The sequence below is a fragment of the Leopardus geoffroyi genome, chromosome A2, assembly GCF_018350155.1.
Source record: "Leopardus geoffroyi isolate Oge1 chromosome A2, O.geoffroyi_Oge1_pat1.0, whole genome shotgun sequence".
Classification (NCBI taxonomy): Eukaryota; Metazoa; Chordata; class Mammalia; order Carnivora; family Felidae; genus Leopardus; species Leopardus geoffroyi.
The window spans coordinates 162,618,421-162,635,798 of record NC_059331.1 but is presented as its reverse complement, the minus strand read 5'-3'; the positions used below and the strand labels follow the sequence as shown (position 1 = coordinate 162,635,798).

Here is a 17,378-nt window from a genome sequence, read left to right as displayed (position 1 = left end):
TTTACCCCCAAACCACAATTTTTTAAGGTTTATTTATTTGTTTTGAAAGAGAGAGAGAGAGAACTCATGTGCTAGCGTACAAACAAGTGGGGGAGGAGCAGAGAGAGAAAGAGAATCCCAAGCAGAGAGAGAAAGAGAGAGAGCTCTGTCACCACAGAGCCCAACGAGGGACCCAAACCAGCAAGCCATGAGATCACGACCTGAACCAAAATCAAGAGTCAGACACTCAACCGACTGAGCCACCCAGGCGCCCCCAACCCCACCAAAAAACAATTAAAAAAAAAAAAAAAAGGAAATTACTTCACCACCAAAGATATTACCAATTATAGGACTGTGCACACTCACTAATCGGGGCTCCCCCTTCCCACATCAAGACAGTCAGGAGTCTGTGGCGACACTGCTGATAGAGTGAAGGGGGCTGGTTGCCTCTGGGAGACTTTCCCCGAGCAGGGCAAGAGCCTCGTAACTTCTGCCTGACACGCAGCGCAGTCCCCTCTACGGGGCCCGTCTTGGTCCCACTGATATGGAAAAACACAAGCAGTCACTGTGCCTTTCCCCTTTTCAGTGTTTCTGGCCAACCACTGCATCAGGTCACAGTTCCCAGGGGTCATACCTAGTCCTAAGCATTCTGCTACCATCTTGACTCGACAGAGGCACTTCCTAAGTCCCCGTCAGCGCACACGCACAAACCACCTCTTGTCCTGGATGCCTTCTGCAGAGGGACCGCCCTCCAGATTCTCAGAGGGGAAGCTTACTCCCAAATGACAGTAACTTCCCAGATACCAGAGAAGCCAAAAGGAACTCGGAGGAAGGGATTCTAGCTTCTCCGTCCCCACTCCCTCCTGGCCGACGGGGATATCAGGACTGAGGAGGGCCTGCTGAAGTCCAGGCCTGGGGACTGGGGTCCGGGGGCAAGACCAGGGGCCCGGTGGGGTCCCAAGAGGTCCGCTTCAAACTCAAGTGCCCCTTAGGCAGCCTTGCTTAACATCCACACAGACGGTTCTGAACCTCTCATTCATTTGCACCTGCTAAGTCCTGAGTCTGTAAAGTCCACAAATAAAAACCACACAGGTTGGACCCTTGACAAAGCCCTCTTTGGCCTCAGACAGATGAACTCCTCATGCCAAACTCCCTCCTGGCCCCACTCCTGGGCCCTCATCCCAAACCATCTCTCGTTATAAAGTCCTGATGAACGCAGCTTCCCAGAGACTCCCGGCTTACCTCGAAAAGGAAGACTCCCGGCTTACCTCCCTGAGCTCCCAGGAAATCAAGTTGATTAAATAATACCAGCCAGGGCCCCTCCAGAGGAGAAAGGGCAGAGTGGTCTGGGGCGCCATGCAGTGTCTTTTCCACAAGAGCACAGTGACCTGACCTCAGCGAGAGATGAAGGTTGACGCAGGGAGCAAAGGGGACAAAGAAAAGTCTGGAAGGCTGAGAAAGGATGAAGGGTTTTTGGTGGACTGAACCCAAATTCCGAGCCCTGAATATAAAGGCCTTCAGTCTCTGGCCTCTGCGCCCCTCGGGGCTCCCCCAACCCACTCCCTATGGGGGCACTTAGGTCACCTCCGGAGGCACTTCATGGCCTACCTCTGCTTATGCTCTTTCTCCCAGATTGCCCCTGCCCGCAGCTCCGCAAAAGCCTAGGAGGCTTCCTGGAGGAGGCAGCAGCTTCCTTCCACCCTCTTCAAAACATGCAAAGAAACTGCCTCGCCCCTTACAACATGGTGATATTTGTCTCGTAGGCTAATATTTTATGCGAGTGAGCAGATTGCACCTACGCTTGTATTATTATTGACTACTACTGTTCCCTTGTTCTGGGGGGGGGGGGAGGGGGGAGGCGGGCATCACCTTGTGATCAGGATGCGGGTATATTGACCTGAAAGACCAACGCCCTCCGGGGACAACTGGTCCGCCATCTGGATGCCGGCACAGAGCACAACTGAGCACTAATTAGAACAGAACCACTGCCTTCCCAGCCTCTCTCCAAAATGCCAGCGGCCGGCATGAAAGAACTCCCTAGACCAGGTCACCTTGGACACCTTCCTGAGAAAACATGTTGCAGCTTCCTCATCCCCGTGGGCCCTGCCTGTCTCTGCTGCTCAGATGGAAAGCAGATGTCCCATAGGGCATTGCCAGTGTCCCCGTGCAAGGCAGGCGACCGGGGTCCCTGTGTGATGGCGGGGGGCAGGGAAGTAGCCCCCGGGGGGCACAGGGTCTCCGGCCTGGCGTGGCCCGCGGCCCCTCGGTGCATTCTGTGCTCTGTGCACATCCTGCAGAGGCAGCCCCGGGGCGGAGCGACAGGAGCCCTGGGGGTCCGCTGCGGTCACAGCCCCGGTGCTCGGTAGGGGTGGGGTACACACGAGAGGAGTCAAAGCTCCATTGTCCCCCCACAGTGGAGGTGGCCACGTGTGGCGGGAGTGGGACTACTCACAGGATGGGTGACGTCTGCAAGGCTCGAGGGGTAAGTGTTAACAGGGGGCCCGAATCAGCCCTGGAGAAGTTCCCCTGCAGCTGGCAAAGATCTAAACCGTCCGGGCTCCCTCCTCTCCTTGCAGGAAGACTCAGCTCCGCAGGACCCAGAGGCGGAAAGGCAGTCCTTCCATCAGTAGAACACGGAGGGGAGGCTTGAACGAGAGACCCCTTGATCTGCAAGGAGACCCCTGCCTTCGCTCGTGCCCCCACTTGTTCGAGCAGGCTCCTAAGCACCTGTTTGCTTTCCGTCAGCCCACGAGAACAGCTCCACTGCGGGCTGGACGCATTCCTGCCCGCCTTGTCCTTCCCCGGCCCCAGCTTCCTTCCACCCAGCAGACCTGCAACATCTCCTCGCCCCACTTCATGACCGAGACATCCAGAGCCGCTCATGTCAGCCTAGAAAGGCCCTGAGCATGCTCCAGAACAGCAGTTGCTAAATGCGGCAGCCCAGGAGAATCGTCTGGTGTTTCTGTGATGTGGGTGGATGGACACAAAGAAGCGTGCTATTGAGAAATGAAGTTCCTCGGGGCCTCAGTAAATCGGAATCTCTGGACTGGGGGCCTGGGGAGTGAGTGCGTGTGTGTGTGTGTGTGTGTGTGTGTGTGTGTGTAACCACTTTCCCCAGTAATTGTGCTCAGACACAGCTTCGGGTCCACATATCACCTTCACAACCCAACACGGTCATGGATTGGACCACGTTTCTGGTTCTGGGACTTGCACAGGTCAAAGCTTTCCCAAAGGACCACACCCCTCAATCTACCAAAGAAGCACCACCCTGATGGTGCCATTCGGTGTAGATACTAAAACTCGAGTCAGGGGGCACCCGGATTTGAACCGGGGACCTCTTGATCTGCAGTCAAATGCTCTACCCCTGAGCTATACCCCCTGGTTTCTTAGGTGCCTAATGAATACCTTTTCACCTGTGTTGCAACACCCACCTCCTCTGCGCACTGGAATGCCCATTAATTTTTAGAAAGTTCTGGAAACATGGAAAGTTTCCCTTCAGGAAATGAGCGCCTTTTGGCCCTGCTCTTCCACATAGATGCCCCCTAACTCTGGCTCCCAGAAACTTCTTTGCTCACAATCTTGCGGTCGTATTTTCTCAGCACCACTTTGAAGGCACTGCTTGAGAACGCATTGCTAAGAGCTGGACCGCTTGTGCCTTCCTTGCTGTCCTCAGCAAGCTCCATGACTTGCGACGCGCCCTCTGCACCCTCCCTTCCCACCCTTATCCCCCCACACGGCCGAGGGATCCCAGGCTTTGTTGCCCATCTCTCTGCTCTGTCCTTCTTCCATGGCTACCTCCGGCTTTTGGCAGGGTCCTGACTAAACCCAGACGAGTTACTGGAATTACTTAGCCAGAGAGGTCACAACCCCCAGCCTGGGGCCCAAGAAGCTGCCCCAACGGTCCCAGGGGCCCTCACACCAGAAGGTCAGCCCAGCTGGAGCAGCAGGGACGGTGGCCGAGACCCAGGACCAGAGATGCCTCTTGCGGGAGAAACTCCTGCCCTGAGGCACAGCACTGCAGCCCTAGGAAGTGAACCTGGCCCCTGGCCAACACACCACCGAGATCAAAAGGCCATTGATCCCCCAAGTGTAGAGAAAAGACACCTGCCCAAAGGGATACGAGAGGAGTGAAAGAGCCTGTCGTGTCTGCATGAGGGACACCAGCGCTCCGAGCGCGCAGGGACTTGCTATGGAAAACCCCTTCCTGGTCCCTGCAATCTATTTCAGGGACTAATGTTTATTTCACAGGTAGTGAGCCCTCCTTGTTGGGGAAAAAATAAAAAAGCAATGTCTCTGCATCTTTCGACAGCGGCCACAACATTAAGCATAGAAGTTAGTAAGCAATAAACGCGACGGCTGGAGGGAGAGATAGCGAAATTGACAACGGCGTCGAAGTCTGGAGCAAATACAGATTTTCTGAGGCGCCACCAGCCAAACGCTGTTGGTGTTTTGGTGTCGGTTCCTTCAAACTTGACCACCACCTCCTTCCCCTGAGTTTGGACTCTCCTCTATTGGCAGAGATGGGCAGTTCACGGCCACGTGATGGCCCTTACCCTCCACAAATCATGATACTCGATGGTGCGATGTTGAAAGCCTTCTCTTGAGAACTGGAAACAAGGCAAGGATTGTACCTAAAACCAGAGATGGTGTAATAAGACGGAAAAAAAAGGGGGTGGGGTGGGGTGGGGGGAGGAATGGAATGGAAGAAACAAAACACCCATTATTCATTTATTCATGGATACTCTGATTATCTTCATAGAAAATAAGCTACAAGTGATTTGAATTACCAAGCTTAATAAACTTCGAGATAAAAAATGAAATTATTTAAAACCAAATCTACTTCTATACACCCGTCATGAAGAATTAGAAATAAAACATTTGAAAAGATGTTATTTAAAATAGTAACAAAGGGGCGCCTGGGGGACTCAGTCCCTTAAGCGTCCGACTCTTGATTTCTGCTCAGGTCACGATCTCTCGGTTCGTGAGTTCGAGCCCTGAGTCGGGCTCTGTTTCCGACAGTGTGGACCCTCTTGGGATTCTCTCTCCCTCTCTCTCTCTGCCCCTCCCTGCTTGCACACTTCGCGTTTTCTAGCACGTTACCAAAATGGCGTTACACTTTGTGTGCTCTTTCTCGTCTGGCTTCCTTCGCTCGGCGGAAATGTTTTCCCCTGGTCTGGACATCTGTGTTCTTTCCAGTGTTTGGCTATCACCACGCTTCTGTGAACAGTCACGCACGAATCTTTGGCTACGTACTTTCATTTCTCTCTGGTAAATACCTGCCAGTGGGGTGACTGGATCAAAACGGTTGCGGCATTTTACATTCTGGCCAAGAGCGTTCGCGTCCCGGCTAGCAGCTGCGGCGCTCCGCATCCTTGTGGACGCTTGGTGTGGTCAGCCGTCCTGAGGTTGGCTGTTCTAACGGGTGTGCAACTGTCTCAGGCGGTTTTCATAGCACTGTGGCTTGGGTTTGCATTTCTGCAATGACTAGAAATATCGCACGCCTTGACATGCGCTTGATATCGCTGGAACCACTCTCCCAGCATCATTTCCTGGTATAGGTTCAAGGTAGAGTTGGCCGAAAGAACTATTGAGTGGTATTTGGGAGGCGGAAGTGAAGCGGCAGCCGTGACCGTCTGAAAGTCGTGGTGACATACAGACACCAGATATCAGCAGATCCCAACTCACCTGGGCTCTCCCCTGTTGTGTCCAGGCTTCCTTCCCAACTGCCAGCCCCATCCATCACCAGTAGCCCCAGGGCCTTCACCAGCACTTGCCTGAGGACCTACAGAAGTGGTAATTTTCCACCAGGTTTTCCCCAGCCCCTTCCTGGCGCCATCCCGGTGGCTGGATGTGCTCCGCTTCCCAGATTCCCCTTCATCTCTGTTTCCACCTTGCCACGCCTTAGGAAGGCTCCAAAGTGACGGTTCTTTGGTCCTCCAACTCCCTCTCCTGGACCGTTCCTTCCACCGGCTCATCACAGAATTGTGCAAGGTCTTCTGTCCATAACAATTCCCTTCTTCAAAAATACTCGCGGTGATTCCGCTGCTCCGATTGAGTACTGACCGGCACGTCTCAGTGGGTTTCTCTTTTTAAAACGTTTTCATTCATGTATGAAACATACAAACATGCGCAGATCGTCAGCGTTCATCTTTCTGAGTGACAAAAAATGAATACGCCTGTTGCAACCCTGCATCCAGAGTCTGAGAAATAGAACAGTATTCAGAGGTGGATGGAAATGAGATGCCAGGAGTAATATAGGAATAGCTCTTCCCTGAGTGTGCATGTTCGTATTGCCTCAACTTTTGAATTACTTTACTGTTTTACATTTCAAAAAACAAAAAAAAAAAAAACCTGCAACAAGTATGAGGAGATAAATCTAAAGACAAATGTAAACAAAACCCCAAACCCTAATGGTGTAGCATATCGGTCACATGGCCCCAAAGAAGAAAACATTCTCAGTGCTATATATTCTAAGGGGGAGAAAAAAAAAGAGACATTGAACCACGTGAGACGTTGAACTGCACTTGTTTGGGTACAAGTTACAAAACGTATTTTTGAGCAAATGAGTAACTATATTGGTATGCGGAGGAACCAGAGGTCTAATTGTGGGGGACAGGGGACATTACTATGGGATGGAGGAAGGCAAGGAAGAACCATCGAGAGGGATTGGGATTGTAAGCAGCAGTGTGAATACACACACTGACGCACACACACACGTGCACACACATTTCCTAACGCTGCCCTCTCAAAGGGGCTAGAAACAACGACTCAGTTCCAATGAGCACTCCTAATGCTCGTATCATGGTTATTAAACACCCTCAAAGGGAACCAGGAACCCTTGGAGAAATGGCTGATTCCAGGGCTGGGCAGGAAACCCAAGAGGTGAACTACGTAGCATGTTGTTCCGGAAGGTGAGAGAGCGCTCAAAAACTGGTGAGTACGTGTGGACAGAACAGAGGGCTAGCTTGAAGAGGCTCGGCGTTAGCTCAAGTGGGGACAATTTGAGAACCAAAAGAGATAAAGATAGGACTATGTTATAGCTCATTATTAAAGAATCCATGAATCCACGTTAATACCGTTTTTTACATTTTATTTTTTTTTCGACGTTTATTTATTTTTGGGACAGAGAGAGACAGAGCATGAACGGGGGAGGGGCAGAGAGAGAGGGAGACACAGAATCGGAAACAGGCTCCAGGCTCCGAGCCATCAACCCAGAGCCCGACGCGGGGCTCGAACTCACGGACCGCGAGATCGTGACCTGGCTGAAGTCGGACGCTTAACCGACTGCGCCACCCAGGGGCCCCTGGTTTTTTACATTTTAGATGGGGAAAGGAAAACAGCTTTTTACCAAAAGAAGCCAACTAATACAAGTAAAAGGACTGATAGAAATATAAAATCACCATTTTATAACCATCAGGGTAACAACCGAGTTAAGTAAGAATCACTAATGGCTGCTAAGCATGCAAGGTGAAAATTGTTGGGGAACAGGATATAGAAAAATCTGTCCACCATCGTTTTAACTGAATAATCAAATTCAACCTCATCATATGAATTTTAGGATTGCTTGTTCTAGTTTCGAGAAGAATGCTGGTGCAATTTTGATTGGGATTGCATTGAATGTGTAGATAGCTTTGGGTAGTATTGACATTTTGACAATATTTATATTCAGCCTCATCAATAGTGGAGTAAAGTGACATCACCCTTGAGGTAATGCATGGATATAAGATAAACATATATAACATAAACATAATATAAATATAAATATAATAGGGGGCGCCTGGGTGGCTCAGTTGGTTAAGCATCCGACTTTAGCTCAGGTCATAATCTCAACATTCATGGGTTCGAGCCCTGCGTCGGGCTCTGTGCTGACGTCTCAAAGCCTGGAGCCTGCTTCAGATTCTGTGTCCCCCTCTCTCTCTGCCCCTCCCCTACTCACGCTCTGTCTCTCTCTGTCTCTCAAAAATAAATAAAACTTAAAAAAATAATAAATATAAATATAATATAACATAAAACCTGAGAAGGACTCAATATCACCTATGTAGTCATTTTATCAAAATACTGAACTTTAAATGATGAGGAAACAATCAGATAAATCCTTCTCTCCGAAAGTAACCCACTGTTCTAACTTTTTAACACATTTTTGGCCTGTGAACTTCACATACTCTTGCCCCCAGTGTTACATTGGTGAGATCCAGCCATGCTGTCCTATGTGTGTTGACCTCCGGGACGGTTCTGTCCATCACCCAGCTTGGACGCTTCAAAACTGTCCATTACCTGAAAGAAAATAGAAGAGTGGAGAACTATTCTGGGTTAAAGCAATCTAAAACCACGTGACAACCATATGCAGTGCATGAAACTTGACTGGACCTTATGTTGGAAATAAAAGACAACTATCAGTGACTTTATTGGGACAATTGAGAAATCTAGACTATGGATTGCCTAACAAATTATTGGATCACATCGTTGATAAGCCTCCTGAGGGTGTTGTGATTATGCAGACTGCCTTTCTTCTCAGAAAATCCATGTTGAAATATTTAAGGGTGCCAGGATGTCTTTGATGAACTTTCTAATGAATCAGAAAAACCTCTCACACATACACAGAAAGAAAAAGAGCGTGGGCACGAGAGCAAAGGTGGCAAAATGTTAACGATTGGTGACCCAGGCAGAGCATTAACATTTTCATTATCGTGGTGCCTGGGCGGCTCAGTCGGTGAAGCATCTGACTCTTGATTTTGGCTCATGAGGGTCAGGATCTTGCGGTTCATGCATCCGAACCCCGCATCGGGCTCTGTGCTGACAGTGCAGAGCCTGCTTGGGATTCTCTCTCTCCCTCCCTCCCTCTCTCTCTCTCTCTGTCCCTCCCTCACTCGTGCGTTCTCTCTCCCACTCTCTCCAAAATAAATAAACTTAAATTTTTAAAAAAATTTTTCATTGTATTATTTTTATAACTTGCCTATAGCTTTGATTCGTTCTTTGTCTCTTGATCACTCTTGCTAATGGCTTATCGATTTTGTTAGTTTTTTCACGGATCAACTTGGCTTTGTGGATCTTGTCTGTGAACATTTGTTTTGCGTTCTTATCTTTAGGAATTCATTTTTTTACATTTGGGGGGTTTAACTTATTGTCCTTTTTCTAATTTCTTGAAATGGTTACTTAGAGTATTGATTTCCCAGCCTTGCTTCTTTTAAGGATTTCAATTTCTAACTCGGTGTGATTTGAGCTGTAAACTACAAACTTTGCCTATGTTCTATTTTCATAATCATCCACTTCGAAATCTTTTCTGGTTTCTCTCTCTTTTTTTTTTTTCTTCTTTATTCATTTTATTTTTTATTTTTTAAAATTTACATCCAAATTAGTTAGCATCTAGTGCAACAATGGTTTCAGGAGTAGATTCCTTAGTGCCCCTTACCCATTTAGCCCATCCCGCCTCCCACAACCCCTCCAGCAACCCTCAGTTTGTTCTCCATATTTATGAGGCTCTTCTGTTTTGTCCCCCTCCCTGTTTTTATATTATTTTTGTTTCCCTTCCTTTATGTTCATCTGTTTTGTCTCTTAAAGTCCTCACATGAGTGAAGTCATATGATATTTGTCTTTCTCCAACTAATTTCACTTAGCATAATACCCTCCAGTTCCACCCACGAATCTTTTCTGATTTCTATGTGTTATTTAGAAGCGTGTTGTCTAGGGGCGCCCGGGTGGCTCAGTCGGTTGAGCGTCCGACTTTAGCTCAGGTCATGATCCCACAGCTCGTGAGTTTGAGCCCCACGTTGGACCCTGTGCTGACAGCTCGGAGCCTGGAGCCTGCTTTGGATTCTGTGTTTCCCCCTCTCTCTCTCTCTGCCCCTCCCCAGCTTGCACTCTGTCTCTGTCTCTGTCTCTCTCTCTCTCTCTCTTCTCTCTCAAAAAATAAACATTAAAAAAAATCAGAGGCACATTGTCTAATTTTCCATCCCCCCCCGTGCTTCAGACATTCTAGTTCCTGTCTAGAATGTTCCTCGCCCCACCTTGTCGGCCTAGCAAACTCCTATCGACCCTTCGCTATTGCTTCAGGAAGCCTTCCCTGTCCCCCAGGCAAGAGGTAGCACTCCTTTATTCTGCTGGGTTTTGTTTCCATACCGATCCCGCTGTCATTGGTGACGTGCATGTCCGACTCTCGCTGGACCGGAGCTCCTTTTAGGCAAAGACATCTTTCACTCCTGTGCCAAACCCTGAGCAGTTTTTGTTGAACAAATGCACTTGTGTGCCTGTTTTCCTAGGACAGTTTTAATTTCAGATATTCCCTTTTATCCATAGGAATCTATAAATTGTCCCAGATTTTTCGACGTCTAGGGCCTGAATCACACCTCCCAGGCTCCCTCTTAGCACCAAAAGGAACGTGAAAGTCTTTTGTTATACGAAAAGCCCTGGGGCTAGGAAATATGGTCTCCTTGATTATATAGTCTTCATGCCCAACACCAGGCTAAGGACCTGCAAGGTACCCAGTATGGACTTGTCGGCTAATGTCTACTGATTGGGCTTTGTCCCTGGCCAAGCTGGAAATAACTCAGTGCCCCTATAAAATATTCCTCATGTCAGCTGACTCGCCTTTGATGTGACAGGGTCCCCCCTCCCCAAGCCCCGAAAGCCATTAGGCAGTGTTGTATTCGTTACGAGGTCATCCAAAATTGATGACTCAATGGCCAGCCTTATAAAACTTCAAAATCTCTCATAAAAATGAGTCAGAATCTAGTAATAAGCTTGTTTCTATTATAATTAATAATGTCACTGCTGGGGTGGGCCGTGTTCTGCACAGTAAGTGTTCTTTAATGTACATGGTGAGAAATCTAATGTTCGTAACTATTTTCAAAAGCCGTGGGGAACGTAGTTTTGGGGAAATTCAATAACTTTAGTTACTGAATTTTTTAAGTAAGTCTAAAAGCCAACTCTGATGCCTGTTTCATATAAGTCTGGATTTTTCCATATTTGGAGTTTGCTTAAAATAAGCAAACATTCTTTTGCTGTACCCTCCTCACCTTTACCAGCTTCAGGTGACTTGACTTCTGCCCCGGGAGAGGCCAGGCCCAGAGCCTTTCCCTTTGTTGAGGAAGCCTGGAATGTCTTCGGGTTCAAGACTTCATTCTTGAGGCTCAAAGCTCTGACCCCATGGAAGACGCAGGGGCCCTGGGATGATGGGTCGCTCTCTAAGCCGTCATCGGCCACTGGCACCCTCAGCGTAGGCAAGTTTTACATTAGCATATGAGAATAACTGAGGCCACAGAAGTTTCTAGAAAGCATGAAGGGCAATCATGGAGGCCAGGGCACTGAATCTTCCTCCACACAGTTGCCACACGCCCACCTTACCCCAGCTCTCGAAAGCCTCCTCAGGAGCTAACCTCCAGGTTGGCTGAGGGTGACGTCATCACGGTTGAAACAGCAACACCAGAGGCCCTGATGCTAGCTCTCTCGAACTGAGGCACGGACCTTCCCACCGCCGCAAAAGAGAGGCCCCATTGAGGGGCAATGTTCTCTGGGGGAGCCCTTCCTTCGTCCCCTCTTTTCCTTGGGTGGGAGAAAGGCTTGAGCGAGAAGTCAAGCTTGAACAGACCCCACTTGGGGCCCAGGATGCCTATCCCCGTGCCTGGCCAACTTTCACCCCCAACTCTCGGTATCAATGAGGATAGACTAGGTCAAGCTGTGCTAGCACTCAACGCCCAAATTGTGGGACTTATTCCACCAAAGGTTTGTTTTATGCTCCCGGGACTTGTGTACCTGTCAATGTCTCCTAGTCAATGTCTCCTCCCTCCAGGATGCAGGCTAATATTACAGCCACTCTCTCAAATCTCGCTGATCGCCGGAGTGGAGGGAAGGGAATCTTCGGAAAGCCCCAACTTATAATTAAATGTTCGGCCCAGAAATGACAACTCACTGGCCAGACCCAACCAGAAGAGGCCAGGAAACGCAATCCAGCTACGTCCCTCTGGGAAGCCAACTGGAAATATTTGGGGAACAATATTTGGTGATGACTGCCACAACCTCTTTCAGAGGCCTGGGACTGACTTTTAGGCCGTGTGCCTGGTCCCAAGGGAAAACCTTAGGCCTAAGGGTGCAGCTGGAAAAAGGGAGATCCATGCACACTGTTTGTTGTACTTGACCCGGCACAGGAAGTACAACAGGGCCTTCTGGGTGAGTAGCCCTTGCATCTGAACCGTCTGGACCACGTGCTTCAGGCCTCCCCCATCGCCTGGGCTGGCGTATGGTCTCATGTTCACCAGTCTCCCCCCTCCTGCTGGGCGAGCTGCAGATGATCAACGACTACCCCAACCGTGGATTTTTCTGGAAGCATGGAGGTGATGGGAGCGTGGTGATGGGTAATGGACCAGCAGAGAGTGATGAGCTCATGAGACCCTAGCTCATCACACCCGCATGAAAAGATCAGTCAACGTTAATACCAAGCGATGACCTTATGTTCTGTAAACCTACACTCTAGCAAGCATAGTAGAGGACCCCAGAGGCATAAGAAATAGCCCTTGCTCGCAAGAAGCTTATAATCTATGAGGCAAGTTAGGACGCTATTACCTTGTGTCAGACTTTTTCTCTAACGGCAAATGAATGGTACCAATATTAAGTTAGCAGCTTGGCCAAGGCAGAATTCACTGCAGATGTGACTGGAATGGAAAGGCTTTGTGGGAGAATTAGCCAGTCTGGGGCAGATGAGGGGCTTCACGTGGATAAAAGGGGAAGTGAGGAAAGGCACAGGCATGAAAATCCTCACGCCTGCTCTTTGCACATGTGTGAATAGACTGCACCATAAAGTTGGAAGTGGAGGGAGAGGTTACAGAAGGTCTTGAATATTAATCTAAGTGTGTGTGGGTGGGGGGGGGTCACTTTATACTTTTTGCAAGGAGAGGCTGGAGGGCCAGTGACCAGGGATACTTTGCAGTGGATTCTTTTTTTTTTTTTTTTAGTGGCCATGTACCTTCTCTCTCTCTCTCTCTCTCTCTCTCTCTCTCTCTCTCTCTCTCTTTAATGTTTATTTATGTATTTTGAAAGAGAGTGTGTTTGTGCACATGAGCAGGGGAGGGGCACAGAAAGAGGGGGAGACAGAATCCCAAGCAAGTTGGCTGTTGGAGCAGAGCCGGACGTGGGGCTTGACCCCAAAACCTGTGAGATCATACATGACCTGAGCCGAAATCCAGAGTTGGAAGCTTAACCGACTGAGCCACCCAGGCGCCCCCACAATGGATTCTTATCTTAGGCAGAAGGTTGGGCCAGTCAATGATTTCCTAAACTTGGCTGCACATCAGAACCCCAGCCCCACCCCTCCCTACACCCACCCCTTACTATAAGCTTACTATATGTTAAAAATAGATCTTCCTTTCTAAAAGTCGCCCCCGCAATACTCAGGACCTACCCCCAGAGATTTTTCTTCAGTGGATCTGGGACGGGATCCAGAAATCCGTACCCTTCACAAGCTTTCACGCAGTGACAGCTCGTCTGAGAATCCACTGTGATGGGCAGTTTCTACCTAGAAGTGGCACACATCAAAAGTTGAATTTTTTTTATTTTTTATGTTAAAAAGATTTTCTCTTAATTTTTAATGGGCATTTATTTTTGAGAGAGAGAGGGAGACACAGAACCCGAGGCAGGCTCCAGGCTCCAGGCTCCGGGCTGTCCGCACAGAGCCCGATGCGGGGCTCGAACCCACGAACCGTGAGATCATGACCCGAGCTGAAGCCAGATGCCCAGCCGACTGAGCCCCCCAGGCACCCCTGGGGAGTTGAATTTTTAAAATCACATTCCTGAAAACTAGTTCCTGGTCCTGGTCCTTTTGTTTCTGTTGTAGGTGCACACTCCCCTCCCCCTGCCCCCCCCCCCAGCACCTCCACGCTCTCCCGGAATTTCTGTTCACGTAAACTACACATCCAGTTGGCCGCCACCTCTCACTGCGTATCATTGCCAGCCCTCTCGGTTGCTCCTTCCTTTCTGTTCCCGCTCCTGCGACACTTGGCCAGACATTTCCTCGCCTCACACTCGGACCCCACAGTACCTTCTTCCCAGGCTCATCTCTCACCCCCTCGACCCCTCCCTGTACACACCACCATCGGGTAAGCCTCCCGGTCGGCATGGCACCTGGCTTATTCCCTGCTCAGCCACAGTCACCGAATCCAGCCCCCCAGCCTGCGGAAAGTTGGTAAAGCTTGTCACAGCACGGCTCAGCCTGTCTTCCCTCGTGGCTTCAAGTCTTGGCAAACCGGATCGCGTTCCTTCTCAATGTGCCCTGTGCCTTCCTACCCCCCTGTTTTTCTAGGCTGTTCCCTAGCTAACCCTTCTACGATCACCCTCTGGTCTGCAATGCCCTCTGCTTATTAAAAATGTTGCCCATCCTTCAAGATCCAGTTCAGATTTGATCTACTTTATAGGGTCTGCCCTGTTTGAAAAAAGAGAAAACCATATATGTGTATAACACCCCCCCCCACACACACACACACACACTTATCTGCCAGTCTTCAGAAATACCAAGATGGATGAGTCCAACCCCCTGTTGGGAGCCTTGGCTTTCAACTCTGCTCAGAAGGGGCGCTCTCTATTGGAAGTAAGAACCAAGCGAGTCAGATCTGCTGTCCTGGGAAGAATTCATCCGAGAGACACCCAGGCTGCACCCAGTCCCACACTGCTCACATCCTCTGTGAGGCGAGTAATATATTTCCTCCTGGAAGAGCTGGGACCCCGAGGGGCCATATCACCATGGAGGTGACACCTCTGTTTCCTTGAGAAGGAAGAAGCCCCCACCCCTTCTCCAAGCTAATCCGGGAACTGGCCAACCCGTGGTCTCATGACAACATGAGCAAGCTCTCTCACACAGCCCAGCACATAGGTCACAGTGAGAGCAGACACAGTGGTCTTCAGTTGGGTGGAAGGAAATTGGCATGAAAGGAAAGCCAGACCCAGGAAAGTTACAGAACAGCCCGGTCCAATCTCCTCATTGTCCGTCTGAGAGGCTGGCTGTCTTGCCTGAAGATCTGTGCCAGCTAATGGCATGACTTTCCCGTCTCTGGCTCCCACTTCCCCCCGCCTCTCGTAATACTCCAGGGTTCACGTCCCAACCTACACCACGGGCTTGGGCATGTTCCCATGGCTGGTTTTTTGTTTGTTTAATGTCTATTTTTATTTTTGAGAGAGACAGAGAGGGAGAGAATGAGTGGGGGAGGGGCACAGAGAGAGGGGAACAGAGGATCCAAAGGTGGGGGGGGGGGCTCCATGCTGAACCTGATGCAGGGCTCGAACTCACAAACCATGAGAGCATGACCTGAGCCGAAGTCCGATGCTCAACCGACAGGGCCACTCAGGTGCCCCTGTTTTGTTTTTTTGTTTTTTAATCAAGGACTTTACCATGAAACTAACAAACCTTAAGATTCAGATCACCTGCCTTGCACCAGCTCTGTACCTATTTTTTTTTTTTTTTTTTTTTTAGAGAGAGAGGATGAGCAGGCAAGGGGCGGAGAGAGAGAGAAGGAGAGAGAATCCCAAGCAGACTCCAAACTGTCAGCACAGAGCCTGATGCAGGGCTCGATCTCACGAACCCGTGAGATCATGACCTAAGCCAAAATCAAGAGTTGGATGCTTAACCGACTGAGCCACCCAGGCGCCCCCCTGTACCTACTTTTAAATTTGCAATTTTGTGAAGTTTTTTTCTTAATAATATTCCCGGAATCATTCAAGATTCAAGCCCATAAAACATGGGCCCACCCTGGCAGAGGGAATGTTATTTGGGAGGGGAAGAAATCATGTGGAAGCAAAGCTAGAGGGAAAAAATATATATATATATAGGAAAAGGACCACTGGAAGGTTCAGGAACATTCTCCTACAGTCAGTGGATCGACTACACCCTTTCAGGGATTTACTCCAAAAGGCCAAAGGGTGGCAGGGGCTCCAAGCTGGAGAACCCCTATCCTTCCCCCACCCCATCCCTACATGCGAGAAACAACCTTCAAGAGCTTGGGGCATCCTAAAAGAGCTGGGCTGGCAACGTGAAAAAAGAAATCAGGCTCTGGGAGCAGACTCCTGAGGAAAGCGTCCCCCCACCCCCACTCCCGGAGAGATTCCATTTCTACACATGAAGAATGCATCTGGGATGACCCCATTCTGTACCATCCGCGGGGGCTGCTGGGGAGAAAGCAAAGGGCATATGAAGACCCCTGCAGGCTAGACCCCAAAGCCCAGAAGTCTGGACCGCGTGGGGCACAGGTTCCCTCTTCAGGAAGAGTCCCGCTTAGAGGGAATTCTGAAAGGAAATGCATCTTTGCGGCCACATGGGGGCCCCATTCAAAGGCTCCGTCCATTCCCCCCGCCCGGCCTGGGTTTGCCTCTTAAGGAGTTTTTCCATTTATTTATTTATTTAATTTTTGCCTCCTTTTTTGTTTAAAACTTCTATTCTCGTTACTACAAAATAAAAACATAAATTGAAAAAAAAAAAAGTTAGACAATGTGCAAAACCGGCCTGTGGTCTCGCTGTTAGAGAAAAACCGCTTAGACTGTTGATATACATGCTTCCAGACTCCTGCGTGTGTTTTTTCTTTTACACAAAACTGAGATCATTCTGGACAGACTTCTCCTCTTAAAATACCGCGAACATCTTCCCACACCAAGTTCTTCACCAAAATAATTATAAATATGGCATTGTGTTCATTCCATTTAGAAATATTTGTTATAAATAATAAGCACACAACAGAAAGTTCTAAGTGGCTCCCTACCGGGATTTACCGAACTATTTTCCTGTTGTTGGAAGGATTTATTCCATTTCAAACCAAGACAGACGTGAGCTACAGCTGTCCAAATAAATAAATACATAAAAAACCCAAATCGTCTGGCAAGACCTAGAGCAGCAGAGGCGACGTGGCGGATGCCCTGTGGGACAAGGCACGGTCTCCTGAAGCTCGAAGGGAGAGCGGCCCTGTAGCCGCGGTCACCCGGCCGGCCGGGCTGGTGTCTGGAGCCGGAGTTTCCTTTTAGTGAGCGAGTCCCTCGGGGTACGTGGGGTCCAGGGCGTGAGGCTCTCAGCAGGATGCAGGTCCGGCTCGGGGTTCAGGCGGTGACTCAACGCGCGCCCCGCCGTAGGCCAATGGGTCTGTGGGTTCTGGAGGCCAGTGGGTCGCGGGAGGGGAGTCAGGGGCCAGTGGGTCGGGCAACGTTGGTGGGTAGGGGGGCTAGGGGGCCGGGGGGTCGGGAGACCTGTGGGTCGGGCAGCGTCAGTGGCCGGGTGGTTCAGGGGGTCCGGAGGCTGGTCCGTGGGTCGGACAGCGTCGGTGGGCGGGTGGATAGGGGGGTCGGAAGGTCGGGGGGGGGTCAGGAGGCCCGTGGGTCGGCGGGCCGGCGGACCGGTGGATCGGAAGGTCTGGGAGTCGGGAGCGGGGGGCGGGGGC

The 17,378-nt window shown here is 49.8% G+C and overlaps 1 non-coding gene across 1 annotated transcript; it reads right to left on the bottom strand.

Moving 5' to 3' along the window:
- Positions 1–3,286: 3,286 nt before the first annotated feature.
- On the bottom strand, positions 3,287–3,358 carry TRNAC-GCA. Its single transcript has one exon. It is a non-coding gene; the product is annotated as a tRNA-Cys (tRNA).
- Positions 3,359–17,378: the final 14,020 nt, after the last annotated feature.